The 15,307-nt window shown below is 47.1% G+C and overlaps 3 non-coding genes across 3 annotated transcripts; all 3 read right to left on the bottom strand.

Annotated features, from left to right (window-relative positions):
• Positions 1 to 4,988: 4,988 nt before the first annotated feature.
• On the bottom strand, positions 4,989 to 5,062 carry TRNAI-AAU. The gene has a single exon. It is a non-coding gene; the product is annotated as a tRNA-Ile (tRNA).
• Positions 5,063 to 5,440: 378 nt separating this feature from the next.
• LOC122929831 lies at positions 5,441 to 5,575 on the bottom strand. Its single transcript, XR_006388049.1, has one exon. It is a non-coding gene; the product is annotated as a U8 small nucleolar RNA (small nucleolar RNA).
• An 8,520-nt stretch (positions 5,576 to 14,095) lies between these two features.
• LOC122929825 lies at positions 14,096 to 14,230 on the bottom strand. Its single transcript, XR_006388043.1, has one exon. It is a non-coding gene; the product is annotated as a U8 small nucleolar RNA (small nucleolar RNA).
• Between the last annotated feature and the right edge of the window lie 1,077 nt (positions 14,231 to 15,307).

Genomic DNA, 15,307 nt, shown 5'->3' with positions numbered 1-15,307 from the left:
AGCCGCCGCCCGTCCCGCGCTCTTCACCGACCTCAGGGCGAGGACGCCGCTTCTCCCTCACCGCTGTACGATAGCATCACAATGAGCGCGGGCTGCGGTCACGTGACGCCTCGGTCCCCCACGTTACAAACCGTCGCTCTCTGTCTCCTCACTCAGCAATCGCTTCGCCCATAATGCACTGCGACTTGTGATTTGCATCTAGTCTTTACTCAGTCAGTAAAGGGCATTACGTCGCTGCACTGACCATTCGGCCATATTACAAGAGGGCATCCCTAGGTCACAGCATCCTTCCGCCATATTAGAGAAGGGCATGATTCCTGTTATGTGGCTGTGAAGTCTATTCGGCCATCTTATAAAAAGGCATTCGTTACTACAGGGACTTGCAGCAGAGCGGCTTCTTTAGGACACTTCTGTCTCTGCAACACAGAAGGGCAGTCGCTTAAATCCGGCATTAGTTTTATTGCTGACGCTCGGTGCGGCCATATCAGCCCCTTAGTGCAAAATGTCATGGCGCCCTCTAGTGATTATCACAAAAGTTCTGCAATTTTTCCAGACAATTTTAATGGGCAGCGTTGCCCTTAGCTCTCGCTGTGAAGTCATGCCACATTTGGTGGTCGCATGAGCGCTGGATTTCTCCATAGGAACCATTAAAGGGGTTATCCCACTTTGCGTTTTTAAACTTACCTGCTGCCACCGCGCGTTCACTTCCTGGATTCTGGCTGGGGGCGGGCTTCATCTTGATTGAAGTCTTCTCCCGGCCGTGCCGCGCGCTGGACTGAACGCGCACGCCGCCGCGCATGCGCAATGGTGACTTGTACGGAGCTCTGTACTATTCTGGCTGGGAAGAAGTCACCGTCGCGCATGCGCAGCAGCGTGCGCGTTCAGGACAGCGAGCGGACCGGCCGGGAGAAAAGAAGGAGTCTTCTGGGCAAGCGCGACCATCGGGATTTTGGAGAAGAGTGGTGGTCGTAACCAGGGGAGACCGAGTCACAACAATAAGGTAAGTGGGGGTGAATTTTATCCTAATCGGTGGGAATTTGTTAATAAAGTATATTTACAAAAATGATCACTGTCAAATCATTAACAGATGATGGGATAACCCCTTCAAGGTTCCGGCTTTCATGTCTCATTGGCCCGTAAAAAAATGAAAGCAACGTCCTGATTGGCTCGCGGGGGGGGGGGGGCTCCTCTGATCATCCCTTTGGCCAATTTTGATAACTCTCCACCAAAGTGCCCTTTAGTAGCAGCCCGCGGGGGGGCGGGGGGCTGGATGCTACACAACCGGTACGCAGGTATTCACATGCAGAGCGTGAGGCTGTTATGGCAGTCTGTATTCTGCTGGCGAATCATACATAATGAAATTACATTGGGGAATTGATAGTTAACCGCTTCCCCTCTTAGCGATGCCATTTCACATCCTAATACATTTCCAATATGGCATGGATCTTTCAATGGATCTTTAAGGGGCAGGCGGTACCCTTCTCGATCACCCTGATCACTTCTCACTGTCGGTATGCGCTCCCACTTAGACTCTCGGAGATGAATCGGGAGGTAAGTGCAGATGGAGAGACCCGGCCTCAGGACATGCGCAGAGTTACCAATATGTTGACACAAAATTAAAAGTTCTTGCGCAGGCGAATATGCTTCAAAGGTATTGGTGACACGTATGATCGACGAACCCGCCTAGGCTGAGGACTATCGGCCAGACTGCATCACTGTCACACGAGCGCTGGTTACCGATTGGAGATCAGAAGAGAAAAGACCCGCCTGCAGTAGTTATAAACACTGATTCAGATGGCGCTCGTGTTGATAGTAGCTCCATTTCCCCTGAAGACGCCACAGTAGTGATGAAACATGTCGGGGGAGCTGCAATTTAGGTTTTAGGTTAAGTGTGGCTGTGACTTGGTGACCACGTCTCAGTGCGCTGCGGACAGGGTGAATCTATTATAGGCAAATACCAGACGATAGCGCTCCTCTAACCATAACATGTAGGGATATAGATTAAAGAGCTCAATATTTACAGGACAAACATCTAATCCCAAGATACTGATAGAGATAAATACAGAGGTAAGTGTCTGTCGGTAAAGCATCTCACTACTCACTAACAAATGAGTTTACATCATCCCTAGCCGCAGAGCCACAACCATTTTTAACCATTTTTCTTCCAGTTTTATACCTTTTCTTAATAAGAATGAAATAAATGGTACATTTTAAATCAGACCAGAAACAGGAATCTACTGGCCTTGGGCTATTTGAAGTGACTGTGAAACACAATAGACACCCGCACATACGCTGTATGCCAAACACCAGGTATTTACTACAAGCCATTAATCTATCGATGAGATGCTCCAAATCCAATCCAAAAAGTTTTCCAATTGTCCTAACATAATATTACAAACTATTACTCATTTGCATAAACATGGACTTATGGGAAAGACATGCAAATGAGCAAAATCTGCCTTCTTTTTAAGCTGTCATAAGACGATGAAAACCAATAGAGGGCGCTATGGAGTTATGAACAGCGCCCTCTATTGGTTATACAGTCTTATGACAAGTCTAATATTCTTGTCAGAAGACTATGAAACCAATAGAGGGCGCTGTTCATAACTCCATAGCGCCCTCTATTGGTTTCATAGTCTTCTGACAAGAATATTAGACTGATTCTTATGACAAGCTTATAAATGTAGCCTTTTGCATGGAAAATTTGCGATTCGAATATTTGCGATCTACACTAGGATGATATCTGACACTGGAAAAACTCAGAGAAGATCGCAAGTTATTCCCAAGTGTCAGATATTATCCTAGTGTAGAATATTCTTATCGCAAATTTTCCATGCAAAAGGCTACACTCATAAGCTTGTCATAAGAATCAGTCTAATATTCTTGTCAGAAGACTATGAAACCAATAGAGGGCGCTATGGAGTTATGAACAGCGCCCTCCATTGGTTTCATAGTCTTCTGAAAAGAATATTAGACTTTTCATAAGACGGTAAAACCAATAGAGGGCGCTGTTCATAACTCCATAGCGCCCTCTATTGGTTTCATAGTCTTCTGAAAAACAAGGCAGATTCTGCTCATTTGCATATCTTTCCCATAAGCCCATGTTTATGCAAATTAATTTTTAGATGACAAATGAATAAAACTGTGTATTGTAAGTTATGGTGACTAAGCCTGTCATCTGCCTCATGGATAGGTTGATGACTTGCACATACCTGGCTTTTGGTATACAGCCTTTGTGTGATTGTCTATTGTATGTTGTTCATAATAGGAGTGAAAGATGCATCCAGCTATCCCCATAATGCTGTTACCGAACCATTTTAATAGATTATCCGTCAGTTTTTAACCTTTATATGAACCGGCCACTCTCTTCTCAGCAAGAGGTTCCTGGTTGATTTCCATTATACTCCGATGCTCGGCCGAGCACATGAGTATAGCAATTTTTTTAGGCTGAACACCTGAATACTTTGGTGCTTGTACACCACTATCTGCTAGGCCTGATAGCTGACCGCTCTTACTTTTCTTCCCGCTCTGAATTCTGACAGGAATAAGCCGCTTATAGAGATAAGTCGGAACAGGGAGCGTTGCAGGGGCAGACTGGGCATGTGCGGCTCTAATTAGGAAAAGCAGCACATGTGCAGTTATAATAAAGCCATGGACGAGCTTTTTCTAAAGTGACTGCACCAGCAGAATAGTGAGTGCAGCTCTGGAGTATAATACAGGATGTAACTCAGGATCAGTACAGGATAAGTAATGTAATGTATGTACACAGTGACTGCACCAGCAGAATAGTGAGTGCAGCTCTGGAGTATAATACAGGATGTAACTCAGGATCAGTACAGGATAAGTAATGTAATGTATGTACACAGTGACTGCACCAGCAGAATAGTGAGTGCAGCTCTGGAGTATAATACAGGATGTAACTCAGGATCAGTACAGGATAAGTAATGTAATGTATGTACACAGTGACTGCACCAGCAGAATAGTGAGGGCAGCTCTGGAGTATAATACAGGATGTAACTCAGGATCAGTATAGGATAAGTAATGTATGTACACAGTGACTCCACCAGCAGAATAGTGAGTGCAGCTCTGGAGTATAATAAGCAGCATAATTAGAGTGGATTAAGGCTAGGTAAGGTATTAGCGGTATGTGGCTGCAACATGAGTAGCAGCCGTAGCAACCTACATGGCAGTAGATCATGCAAAGTGAGACAGATGCAAAGTGTTAATAGTGGTGGCAGTAGGGGACCATCACCACGGAGTGGTTGCTGCAGTGGTGGTGGGTGGCAAGAACAACAGCAGATGTTATATGATACATGTTGGCAGGCAGATGGCAGAAGTTCCATGATGGTGGCCGTGGCATGATGACAGCAGCAGCAGGTGTAGTCATCGTAAGGAACATGATGGTCGGCAGGCAAAAACATGGTAGGCAGACAGTAAAAGTGTCAAGATGGTCATTTTAACAAAGATGATGTTTTAGACACTGGCACGGGACAACTTGGTCCGCCTCTCTAGTATGTGCAGTGTCCAGCGGGTTGGCACGTCACCGATCATGTGGTGTAACGGCAGACCGCTGTGACGCTGAAAGTCCAGGAGAGCATTTCGTGCCACGTAGGAATGGCTGAAATGATTGCACAGCTTTTTTGACTTTGCCAGAACTGTGAGAGGGACAGTAAACCTTTTCAAGAAATGTTGGACCACAAGATTAACCCCTTCTTGACCCATGATGTAATACTACCACTAATGGGCTAGCTTGTAAAATGGCTAGGGCAGCGCTAAACCCCGCCTATTAGAGCCGTGACGTTGCCAGAAAGATTGCTAGGCGGAAGCCTCTGTCTAGCAGTGTAAAAAAAATATACAGCGCAGGGCAAGCGAGAGCATCGGAGTATAAAATGTTCCAATGCTCATATCAGGGGGGGCCTGAAAATGGGGGCATTTCTGGTTTTAGCTCTGAACCCAGACAACCCCTTAAAAAGAAAACAGAAAACCAATGGCCCGTACGGGGATCGAACCCGCGACCTTGGCGTTATTAGCACCACGCTCTAACCAACTGAGCTAACCGGCCAGCTGTCTGCATAATGGGATCTCCCTCTTTATTATCTGGTCACATGATCCAGGAGGAAAGCACAATCGCCATTATCTGGTCACATGATCCAGGAGGAAAGCACATACCCCATTATCTGGTCACATGATCCAGGAGAAAAGAACAATCCCCATTATCTAGTCACATGATGCAGGAGGAAAGCACACACCCCATTATCTGGTCACATGATCCAGGAGGAAAGCACACACCCCACAGCAGGTCTGAGGCTCAGTCCCTGTAATGTCCATTCACAGGAGGCATTTCTATGACACTAACCCCACAGCCTGTGAGACAGTAACCATGACAACACCCCCTTCCTCTGCTCTTGTACACACTGATATGATCGCCAGCAGGTTTGGGCTCAGAATGTCACACACCCCGAGTTGTCGGTCAGGGCGGTGTCAGAGTTCGGTGTAATCACACACTCAGCCTCCTCCATTCATCATGTCTGTTTCTCCCGGAGGAGGAACAGGTAAGGATTGACCTCACTGACAATGCCCCCACACCGCTCCCGGCAGCCTCCGCCCGTCCCGCGCTCTTCACCGACCTCAGGGCGAGGACGCCGCTTCTCCCTCACCGCTGTACGATAGCATCACAATGAGCGCGGGCTGCGGTCACGTGACGCCTCGGTCACCCACGTTACAAACCGTCGCTCTCTGTCTCCTCACTCGGCTAATAAAGACCTATTGAAAACGTTTCATTTTGCTCAGCAATCGCTTCGCCCATAATGCACTGCGACTTGTGATTTGCATCTAGTCTTTACTCAGTCAGTAAAGGGCATTACGTCGCTGCACTGACCATTCGGCCATATTACAAGAGGGCATCCCTAGGTCACAGCGTCCTTCCGCCATATTAGAGAAGGGCATGATTCCTGTTATGTGGCTGTGAAGTATATTCGGCCATCTTATAAGGCTACTTTCACACTAGCGTTCGCCGGTCCGCTCGTGAGCTCCGTTTGAAGGGGCTCACGAGCGGACCCGAACGCAGCCGTCCAGCCCTGATGCAGTCTGAATGGATGCGGATCCGCTCAGACTGCATCAGTCTGGCGGCGTTCAGCCTCCGCTCCGCTCGCCTCCGCACGGACAGGCGGACAGCTGAACGCTGCTTGCAGCGTTCGGGTGTCCGCCTGGCCGTGCGGAGGCGTGCGGATCCGTCCAGACTTACAATGTAAGTCAATGGGGACGGATCCGTTTGAAGATGCCACCATATGGCTCAATCTTCAAGCGGATCCGTCCCCATTGACTTTACATTGAAAGTCTGGACGGATCCGTCCGAGGCTATTTTCCCACTTAGCTTTTATATGCCAAAATAATGCAGACGGATCCGATCGAACGCTAGTGTGAAAGTAGCCTTAAAGGGCATTCGTTACTACAGGGACTTGCAGCAGATGGGGGGGGAAGGGCGACTGACGCTACACAACCGGTACGCAGGTATTCACATGCAGAGTGTGAGGGTGTTGTATGGCAGTCTGTATTCTGCTGGCGAATCGTACATAATGAGTTTATATTGGGAATTGGGGGATTGATATTTAACCGTTTCCCCGCTTAGCGATGCCATTTCACATCCTAATACATTTCCTATAAGGCATGGATCTTTCAATGGAGCTTTAAGGGGCAGCGGTACGCTTCTCGATCACCCTGATCACTTCTCACTGTTGGTATGGGGTGGCTTCCCCGATCCATGAAACTCCTACAAAAGCAAAACCAACCCGCGGTAATATCCGTATAAATCTTTATTGAACAAATATGCACACATACAGGATAAATAATTAAATCCCAGTAGGGAAATGCAGAGAAGTGTGGATAAACCCCCCCCCCAATGCCAGCACGTATGTCAATACATAATAGTTGCATATAGTTACCGCTGCTTATGTGATACACCAAGAAATATCCAGAAAGGAATGACCCAATCAATCTGCTATATGCCAGTCTCATCAATGAATGCATAAATATACCACAGGCCTATATAGTTCAAACCTGGGTGGCTTGAAGAGACAAATTAGCATAACACTGTATAAAGTACCACTAACACTCGGTACTAACACATAAAAAGCGATAATAGCATAATAAATACATAGCAGATAACCAACCTGGCTGGAGGGCCGGCCCTTCCCCGATCCATGTTCAATAGTGATCTTAGGAGTGTAAGAGAAGGAGGCACCCTCTGTCAGCCCATTGGAACCCCAATTGTGGAGCATATCAATTTCTGTGATGGCCTAGAGGTCTGCCAGAGGCATCTAATGCTCCCCAGGTTGAGGTTCTCCAGCTATTGCATAACTTCTACTCCCATCATACAGCTATCAGATCATGATGGGAGTTTGCAACAGTGGGAGAGCCGCAGGTTGGAGATTACCAGTGTGGTATCATCATTCTCAAGAGGTGGGACCCACACCTATTTGACATCTATGGCAAATCAGCATAAGAAAACAGGTCTTTATTCCTAAGAGGTGGCACCCAAACCTGTATGACATCTGTGGTATATCAGCAGATGGAGACAGGGCCTCATTCTCGAGAGGTGGCAACCACACCTATAGGACATCTATGTCAAATTGGCGTAAGGAGACAGGTCCTCATTCTTCCGAAGGGGTATCCACACCTGTATGACATCTGTGGTATATCGGCAGACGGAGACAGGGCCTCATTCTTAAGAGGTGGGACTCACCCCTATAGGATAGGACATCTATGGCAAATCACCAGGAGACAGGGCGTCATTCTCAAGAGGTGGGACCCACAACAATAGGACATCTATGGCAAATCGGTGTAAGAAAACAGGTCGTTATTCTCAAGAAGTGGCACCCACGCCTATAGGACATCTATGACATATCAGCAGACGGAGCCAGAGCCTTATTCTCCAGAGGTGGTACCTTCAGCTGTCAGACATCCGTGGCAAATCAGCAGATGGAGACAGCGCCTCATTCTTGAGAGCTGGGACTTGCGCCAATAGGACATCTAGGAGGATGGAGACAGGGCCTCATTCTCCAGACGTGAGACAGCACCTCATATAAATGTCTAAATGGTAATACCTCTTTAGAGGGAATGTGTCATCAGAAAATAAGCTATTGTTTAAATTATGTTTTTATATTAAACATTATTTTAATAATTTTTCTTTCGTTTTTTCCATCTTTTTTTTGAATTATATTTATTTATCATTTTCTTCTTCTCATTATAACAAGACATAGATAGGGGTTAGCCATTACGAAAGTACATATATACACCGTCATAAGTTACAAAAGTGTGTCATAACAGTTTATCCCCTTCATTTTAACTTTTACAAAAGCCCAGTAGGAGAAAGAGCTCCCCCCCCCCCTCCACCCTTTTGGTTGTCTTGGGAGTATCCTCAAGGCCTTTCCTTTCAGTAACCTCTTTTCAGAAACTTGTATTTCCCCCTTTTTACTCCTTATTTGCTCACTGGTTTCACCTGCCTGGCTTTCTCATAGCTTGTCACCCTTTCACATAGATTTTTCCATCTTACTATCTTTTTTTTTTAAATGTACACAAGCCTGCAATGTTCACACTGGCCACTAGCAGTAATGAGCGAGCATACTCGGCCGAACAATTCAGGTGTCGGGTGCTTGAACACAATTTAATACAATGGAAGTCAATCAGTCACCCCCTGCTCGGAAGAGAAGAGGGGGTCTGGTTAATTAAAAATGGTTAGAAATTGATAGAAACCCCTTAAAAACAGTTTAGAACAGTATTACAAGGATGGATTTGCCTTAGATGTATATTATGTACAACATACAATAAACATTCCACTCAGATTTGGGAGATTGAATTGGGAAGTAAGTGCATATTATGTACAGCATACAATAAACAACCACACAAAGGCTACATACCAAAATCCAGGTATGTACAAGCCACCAATCTATCCATCAGACAGATAACAGCCAACATGTTATACAATGACTGACTTTTGCACTATGAGATGCACCAAGTCAACACTGATCTGACTAAGAACCAGTAAACCTCTCAGCTATTTTGCAACTATTAAAATGGCTTGGGTGGACCTGCACACCTAGATCTATATCATTAGGGTGACAAAAAGTCCTAACATAATATTCAATAACCTTTCTATACAGTTTTGTCATGTAAAATCTCATTTGCCTAAACATGGGCTTATGGGAAAGACATGCAAATGAGCAGAATCTGCCTTGTTTTTCAGCTTTTTCATAAGACTTTGAAAACCAATAGAGGGCGCTATGGAGTTATGAACAGCGCCCTCTATTGGTTTTACAGTCTTCTGACAAGAATATTAGACTGATTCTTATGACAAGATTATTAGTGTAGCCTTTTGCATGGAAAATTTGTGATTAGAATATTCGCAATCTACACTAGGATGATATCTGACACTTGGGAATAACTTGCGATCTACACTGAGTTATTCCCCAGCTTTCCCAGTGTCAGATATCATCCTAGTGTAGATCGCGAATATTCTAATTGCAAATTTTTCATGCAAAAGGCTACACTCATAATCTTGTCATAAGAATCAGTCTAATATTCTTGTCAGAAGACTGTAAAACCAATAGAGGGCGCTGTTCATAACTCCTTAGCGCCACCTATTGGTTTTCATAGTCTTATGACAGCTGAAAAACAATGCAGATTCTGCTCATTTGCATGTCTTTCCCATAAGTCCATGTTTATGCAAATTCGTTTTTACATGACAAAACTGTATAGAAAGGTTATTGAATATTATAGCGGAGCGGGGTGGGGTGGGGCGGGGCCAGCTTCCACTCTAGGATCAGATTACGCTCCTCCCTGCTCTGCTATCTGACTGAGCTCTGATTGGTTGCAGGGCAGGGAGGGGCGGGGCCAGCTTCCACTCTAGGATCAGATTGCGCTCCTCCCTGCTGCAGCGTCTCTCTGCTCTGCTATCTGACTGAGAGGCTTCACTCAGATCAGCTCAGTCAGAGGAATCGACTCCTCCGGTTCAGTGAGCTGAATCCATTCAATAGAACGATTCATTCATGAAGCGGACATCACTAGATGAGAGTTGGTTGTGGATGTCTCATGCATAGGTTGATGACTTGCACATACCTGGCTTTTGGTATACAGCATTTGTGTGGTTGTCTATTATATGTTGTACATAATAGGAGTCTAAGACCCATCCAACTATCCTCTGATCAGGCTAAACACCTGGATAATTTAGTGCTTGCACATCACTAGCTGCTAGCCCTGATCCCTGACACGTGCTTTTACTTTACTTCCTGCTCTGAACTCTGATAGGAATAAGCCGCTTGTAGAGGCAGGGGCAGACTGGGCATGCGCGGCAATAATTAGGAAAAGCAGCACATGTGCAGTTAAAATAAAGCCATGGACGAGCTTTTTCTAAAGTGACTGCACCAGCAGAATAGTGAGTGCAGCTCTGGAGTATAATACAGGATGTAACTCAGGATCAGTACAGGATAAGTAATGTATGTACACAGTGACTGCACCAGCAGAATAGTGAGTGCAGCTCTGGAGTATAATACAGGATGCAACTAAGGATCAGTGCAGAATTAGTAATGTAATATATGTACACAGTGACTGCACCAGCAGAATAGTGAGTGCAGCTCTGGAGTATAATACAGGATGTAACTCAGGGTCAGTACAGGATAAGTAATGTATGTACACAGTGACTGCACCAGCAGAATAGTGAGTGCAGCTCTGGAGTATAATACAGGATGTGACTCGGGATCAGTACAGGATAAGTAATGTATGTACACAGTGACTGCACCAGCAGAATAGTGAGTGCAGCTCTGGAGTATAATACAGGATGTAACTCAGGATCAGTACAGGATAAGTAATGTATGTACACAGTGACTGCACCAGCAGAATAGTGAGTGCAGCTCTGGAGTATAATACAGGATGTAACTCAGGATCAGTACAGGATAAGCAATGTATGTACACAGTGACTGCACCAGCAGAATAGTGAGTGCAGCTCTGGAGTATAATACAGGATGTAACTCAGGATCAGTACAGGATAAGTAATGTATGTACACAGTGACTGCACCAGCAGAATAGTGAGTGCAGCTCTGGAGTATAATACAGGATGTAACTCAGGATCAGTACAGGATAAGTAATGTATGTACACAGTGACTGCACCAGCAGAATAGTGAGTGCAGCTCTGGAGTATAATACAGGATGTAACTCAGGATCAGTACAGGATAAGCAATGTATGTACACAGTGACTGCACCAGCAGAATAGTGAGTGCAGCTCTGGAGTATAATACAGGATGTAACTCAGGATCAGTACAGGATAAGTAATGTATGTACACAGTGACTGCACCAGCAGAATATTGAGTGCAGCTCTGGAGTATAATAAGCAGCATAATTAGAGAGGATTAAGGCTAGGTAAGGTATTAGCGGTTTGTGGCTGCAACATGAGTAGCAGCGGTAGCAACCTGGCATGGCAGTAGATCAGCTTTTTATGGAGACAGATGCAAAGTGTTAATAGTGGTGGCAGTAGGGGACCATCACCACGGAGTGGTTGCTGCAGTGGTGGTGGGTGGCAAGAACAACAGCAGATGTTATATGATACATGTTGGCAGGCAGATGGCAGAAGTTCCATGATGGTGGCCGTGGCATGATGACAGCAGCAGCAGGTGCAGTCATCGTAAGGAACATGATGGTCGGCAGGCAAAACATGGTAGGCAGGCAGACAGTAAAAGTGGCAAGATGGTCATTTTAACAAAGGTGATGTTTTGGACACTGGCACGGGACAACTTGGTCCGCCTTTCTAGTATGTGCAGTGTCCAGCGGGTTGGCACGTCACCGATCATGTGGTGTAACGGCAGACCGCTGTGACGCTGAAAGTCCAGGAGAGCATTACGTGCCACGTAGGAATGGCTGAAATGATTGCACAGCTTTCTTGACTTTGCCAGAACTGTGAGAGGGACAGTAAACTTTTTCAAGAAATGTTGGACCACAAGATTAACCCCTTCTTGACCCATGACATAATAGTACCACTAATGGGCCAGCTTGTAAACCGGCTAGGGCAGCGCTAAAGCCCGGCCATTAGAGCCGTGACATTGCCGGAAAGATTGCTAGGCGGAAGCCTCTGTCTAGCAGTGTAAAAAAATATACAGCGCAGGGCAAGCGAGGGCATCGGAGTATAAAATGCTCCAATGCTCATATCAGGGGGGCCTGAAAATGGGGGCATTTCTGGTTTAAGCTCTGAACCCGGACGACCAGTGGCGTGCCCAGGGTGTTTGGCACCCCCCCCCCCCCCAATAATTGACCACATACCTCTTACATCCAGGGACATCTCCTGTCATGTAGACCTTCTCTTTCCTCTTCTCCTCCGTTAGACCGCCATGAGAAATTCTTTCAGCCGCATCTCGTCTCTACAGAGTTTGTAACACAGACACGTTAGATTTCTAAGTTTTTCCATCAACCTCTCCATCCTGGTGTCCCCACAGTGTCATCCTGCTGCCACCCCCAATACCTGTGCCCGTAGTGCCCCCCAATGTCCCAGGTACTATACTGCTGAAAAAATAGTGACCCCCAGTAGACATAATTGGGGTAATTTATCAAACTGGTGTAAAGTAGAACTGGATTTCCAAAAGAGCTGTCAAATATGAAAGGTGGGATCTGATTGGCTGCTATGGGCAACAAAGCCAGTTCTGCATTACACCAGTTTGATAAATGACCCCAAATGTTTCTATAGTGTCTACAGCAGCTATAATGTCCCCTACAGTGCCCCGAGTAATAATAACACCTTATCGTGTTCTCCAGGTAATAATCCCTGTATAGTGTCCCCAGAAATAATAGACTGGCCCCTACAGTGCCTCACCAATAGAAAGGCCCCCATGATGCCCCCCCTACACAGTAGTGTCCCTCACACTTCCCACCACACGTAGTGTCCCCCACGCAGTAATCTCCCCCACGCTGCCCCCCACACAGTAGTGTCCCCCATGCTGCCCTCCACACAGTAGTGTCCTCCACACAGTAGCGTCCACCACGCTCCCCCCACACAGTATTGTCCCCCACACTGCCCCACACAGTAGTGTCCCCCACACTGCCCCACACAGTAGTGTCCCCCCCCACACAGTAGTGTCCCTCACGCTGACCCCCACACAGTAGTGTCAACCACGCTGCACCCACACAGTAGTGTCCCCCAAACAGTAGTGTCCCCCACGCTGCCCCCACACAGTAGTGTCCACTACACTGCCCCCATACAGTAGTGTCCCCCACACAGTAGTGTCCACTACACTGCCCCCATACAGTAGTGTCCCCCACACAGTAGTGTCCCCCACACAGTAGTCCCCCATGCTGCCCCCCACACAGTAGTGTCCCTCTCCTGAAGCCTATGGCGGTGAACGGCGGCGGGGCAGGGAACTATGTGCTCTGCTGCCTGCCCCGCCGCAGTTTGAGGAACTGGGTAACGGGTGTCAGCGCTTCAGCAATGAGTGCTTCCTTCTGTATTGATAGAAGCGCTCATTGCTTCTGGGCCTGGCACCCCCATCAGAGCCGGTACCTGGGGCGCACCGCCCCACCCTCACCACACGACTGCAGACGACCCCTTTAAAAGAAAACAGAAAACCAACGGCCCGTACTAGAATCTAACCCGCGACCTTGGCGTTATTAGCACCACGCTCTAACCAATGGAGCTAACCGGCCAGCTGTCTGCCTATTGGGATCTCCCTCTTTATTATCTGGTCACATGATCCAGGAGGAAAGCACAATCCCCATTATCTGGTCACATGATCCAGGAGGAAAGCACAATCCCCATTATCTGGTCACATGATCCAGGGGGAAAGCACATACCCCATTATCTGGTCACATGATCCAGGAGGAAAGCACAATCCCCATTATCTGGTCACATGATCCAGGAGGAAAGCACACATCCCATTATCTGGTCACATGATCCAGGAGGAAAGCACACACCCCACAGCAGGAATGAGGCTCAGTCCCTGTAACGTCCATTCACAGGAGGCATTTCTATGACACTAACCCCACAGTCTGTGAGACAGTCACCATGACAACACCCCCTTCCTCTGCTCATGTACACACTGATATGATCGCCAGCAGGTTTGGGCTCAGAATGTCACACGCCCCGAGTTGTCGGTCAGGGCGGTGTCAGAGTTCGGTGTAATCACACACTCAGCCTCCTCCATTCATCATGTCTGTTTCTCCCGGAGGAGGAACAGGTAAGGATTGACCTCACTGACAATCCCCCCACACCGCTCCCAGCAGCCGCCGCCCGTCCCGCGCTCTTCACCGACCTCAGGGAGAGGACGCCGCTTCGCCCTCACCGCTGTACGATAGCATCACAATGAGCGCGGGCTGCGGTCACGTGACGCCTCGGTCACCCACGTTACAAACCGTCGCTCTCTGTCTCCTCACTCGGCTAATAAAGACCTATTGAAAACGTTTCATTTTGCTCAGCAATCGCTTCGCCCATAATGCACTGCGACTTGTGATTTGCATCTAGTCTTTACTCGGTCAGTAAAGGGCATTACGTCGCTGCACTGACCATTCGGCCATATTACAAGAGGGCATCCCTAGGTCACAGCGTCCTTCCGCCATATTAGAGAAGGGCATGATTCCTGTTATGTGGCTGTGAAGTATATTCGGCCATCTTATAAAAGGGCATTCGTTGCTACAGGGACTTGCAGCAGAGCGGCTTCTTTAGGACACTTCTGTCTCTGCAACACAGAAGGGCAGTCGCTTAAATCCGGCATTAGTTTTATTGCTGACGCTCGGTGCGGCCGTATGAGCCCCTTAGTGCAAAATGTCATGGCGCCCTCTAGTGATTATCACAAAAGTTGTGCAGTTTTTTCAGACAATTTCAATGGGCAGCGTTGCCCTTAGCGCTCGCTGTGAAGTCATGCCACATTTGGTGGTCGCTGTGTCACGGAGTGATTGCTGTAAGGGGCAAGGCATGAGCGCTGGATTTCTCCATAGCAACCATTAAGGTTCCGGCTTTTATGTCTCATTGGCCCGTAAGAAAATGGAAGCAACGTCCTGATTGGCTCGGAGGGGGGGCTCCTCTGATTATCCTATTGGCCAATTTTAATAACTCTCCACCAAAGGGCCCTTTAGTAGCAGCCCATGAGGGGGGGGGGGGGCTGACGCTACACAACCGGTACGCAGGTATTCGCATGCAGAGTGTGAGGCTGTTTTATGGCAGTCTGTATTCTGCTGGCGAATCATACATAATGAAATTACATTGGGGGATTAATATTTAACCGCTTCCCTGCTTAGCGATGCCACTTCACATCCTAATACATTTCCAATAAGGCATGAT

The sequence above is a fragment of the Bufo gargarizans genome, chromosome 2 (genome assembly GCF_014858855.1).
Source record: "Bufo gargarizans isolate SCDJY-AF-19 chromosome 2, ASM1485885v1, whole genome shotgun sequence".
Taxonomy (NCBI): domain Eukaryota; kingdom Metazoa; phylum Chordata; class Amphibia; order Anura; family Bufonidae; genus Bufo; species Bufo gargarizans.
Note: the sequence above shows the minus strand (reverse complement) of the source record. Positions and strands in the feature narration are given on the sequence as shown.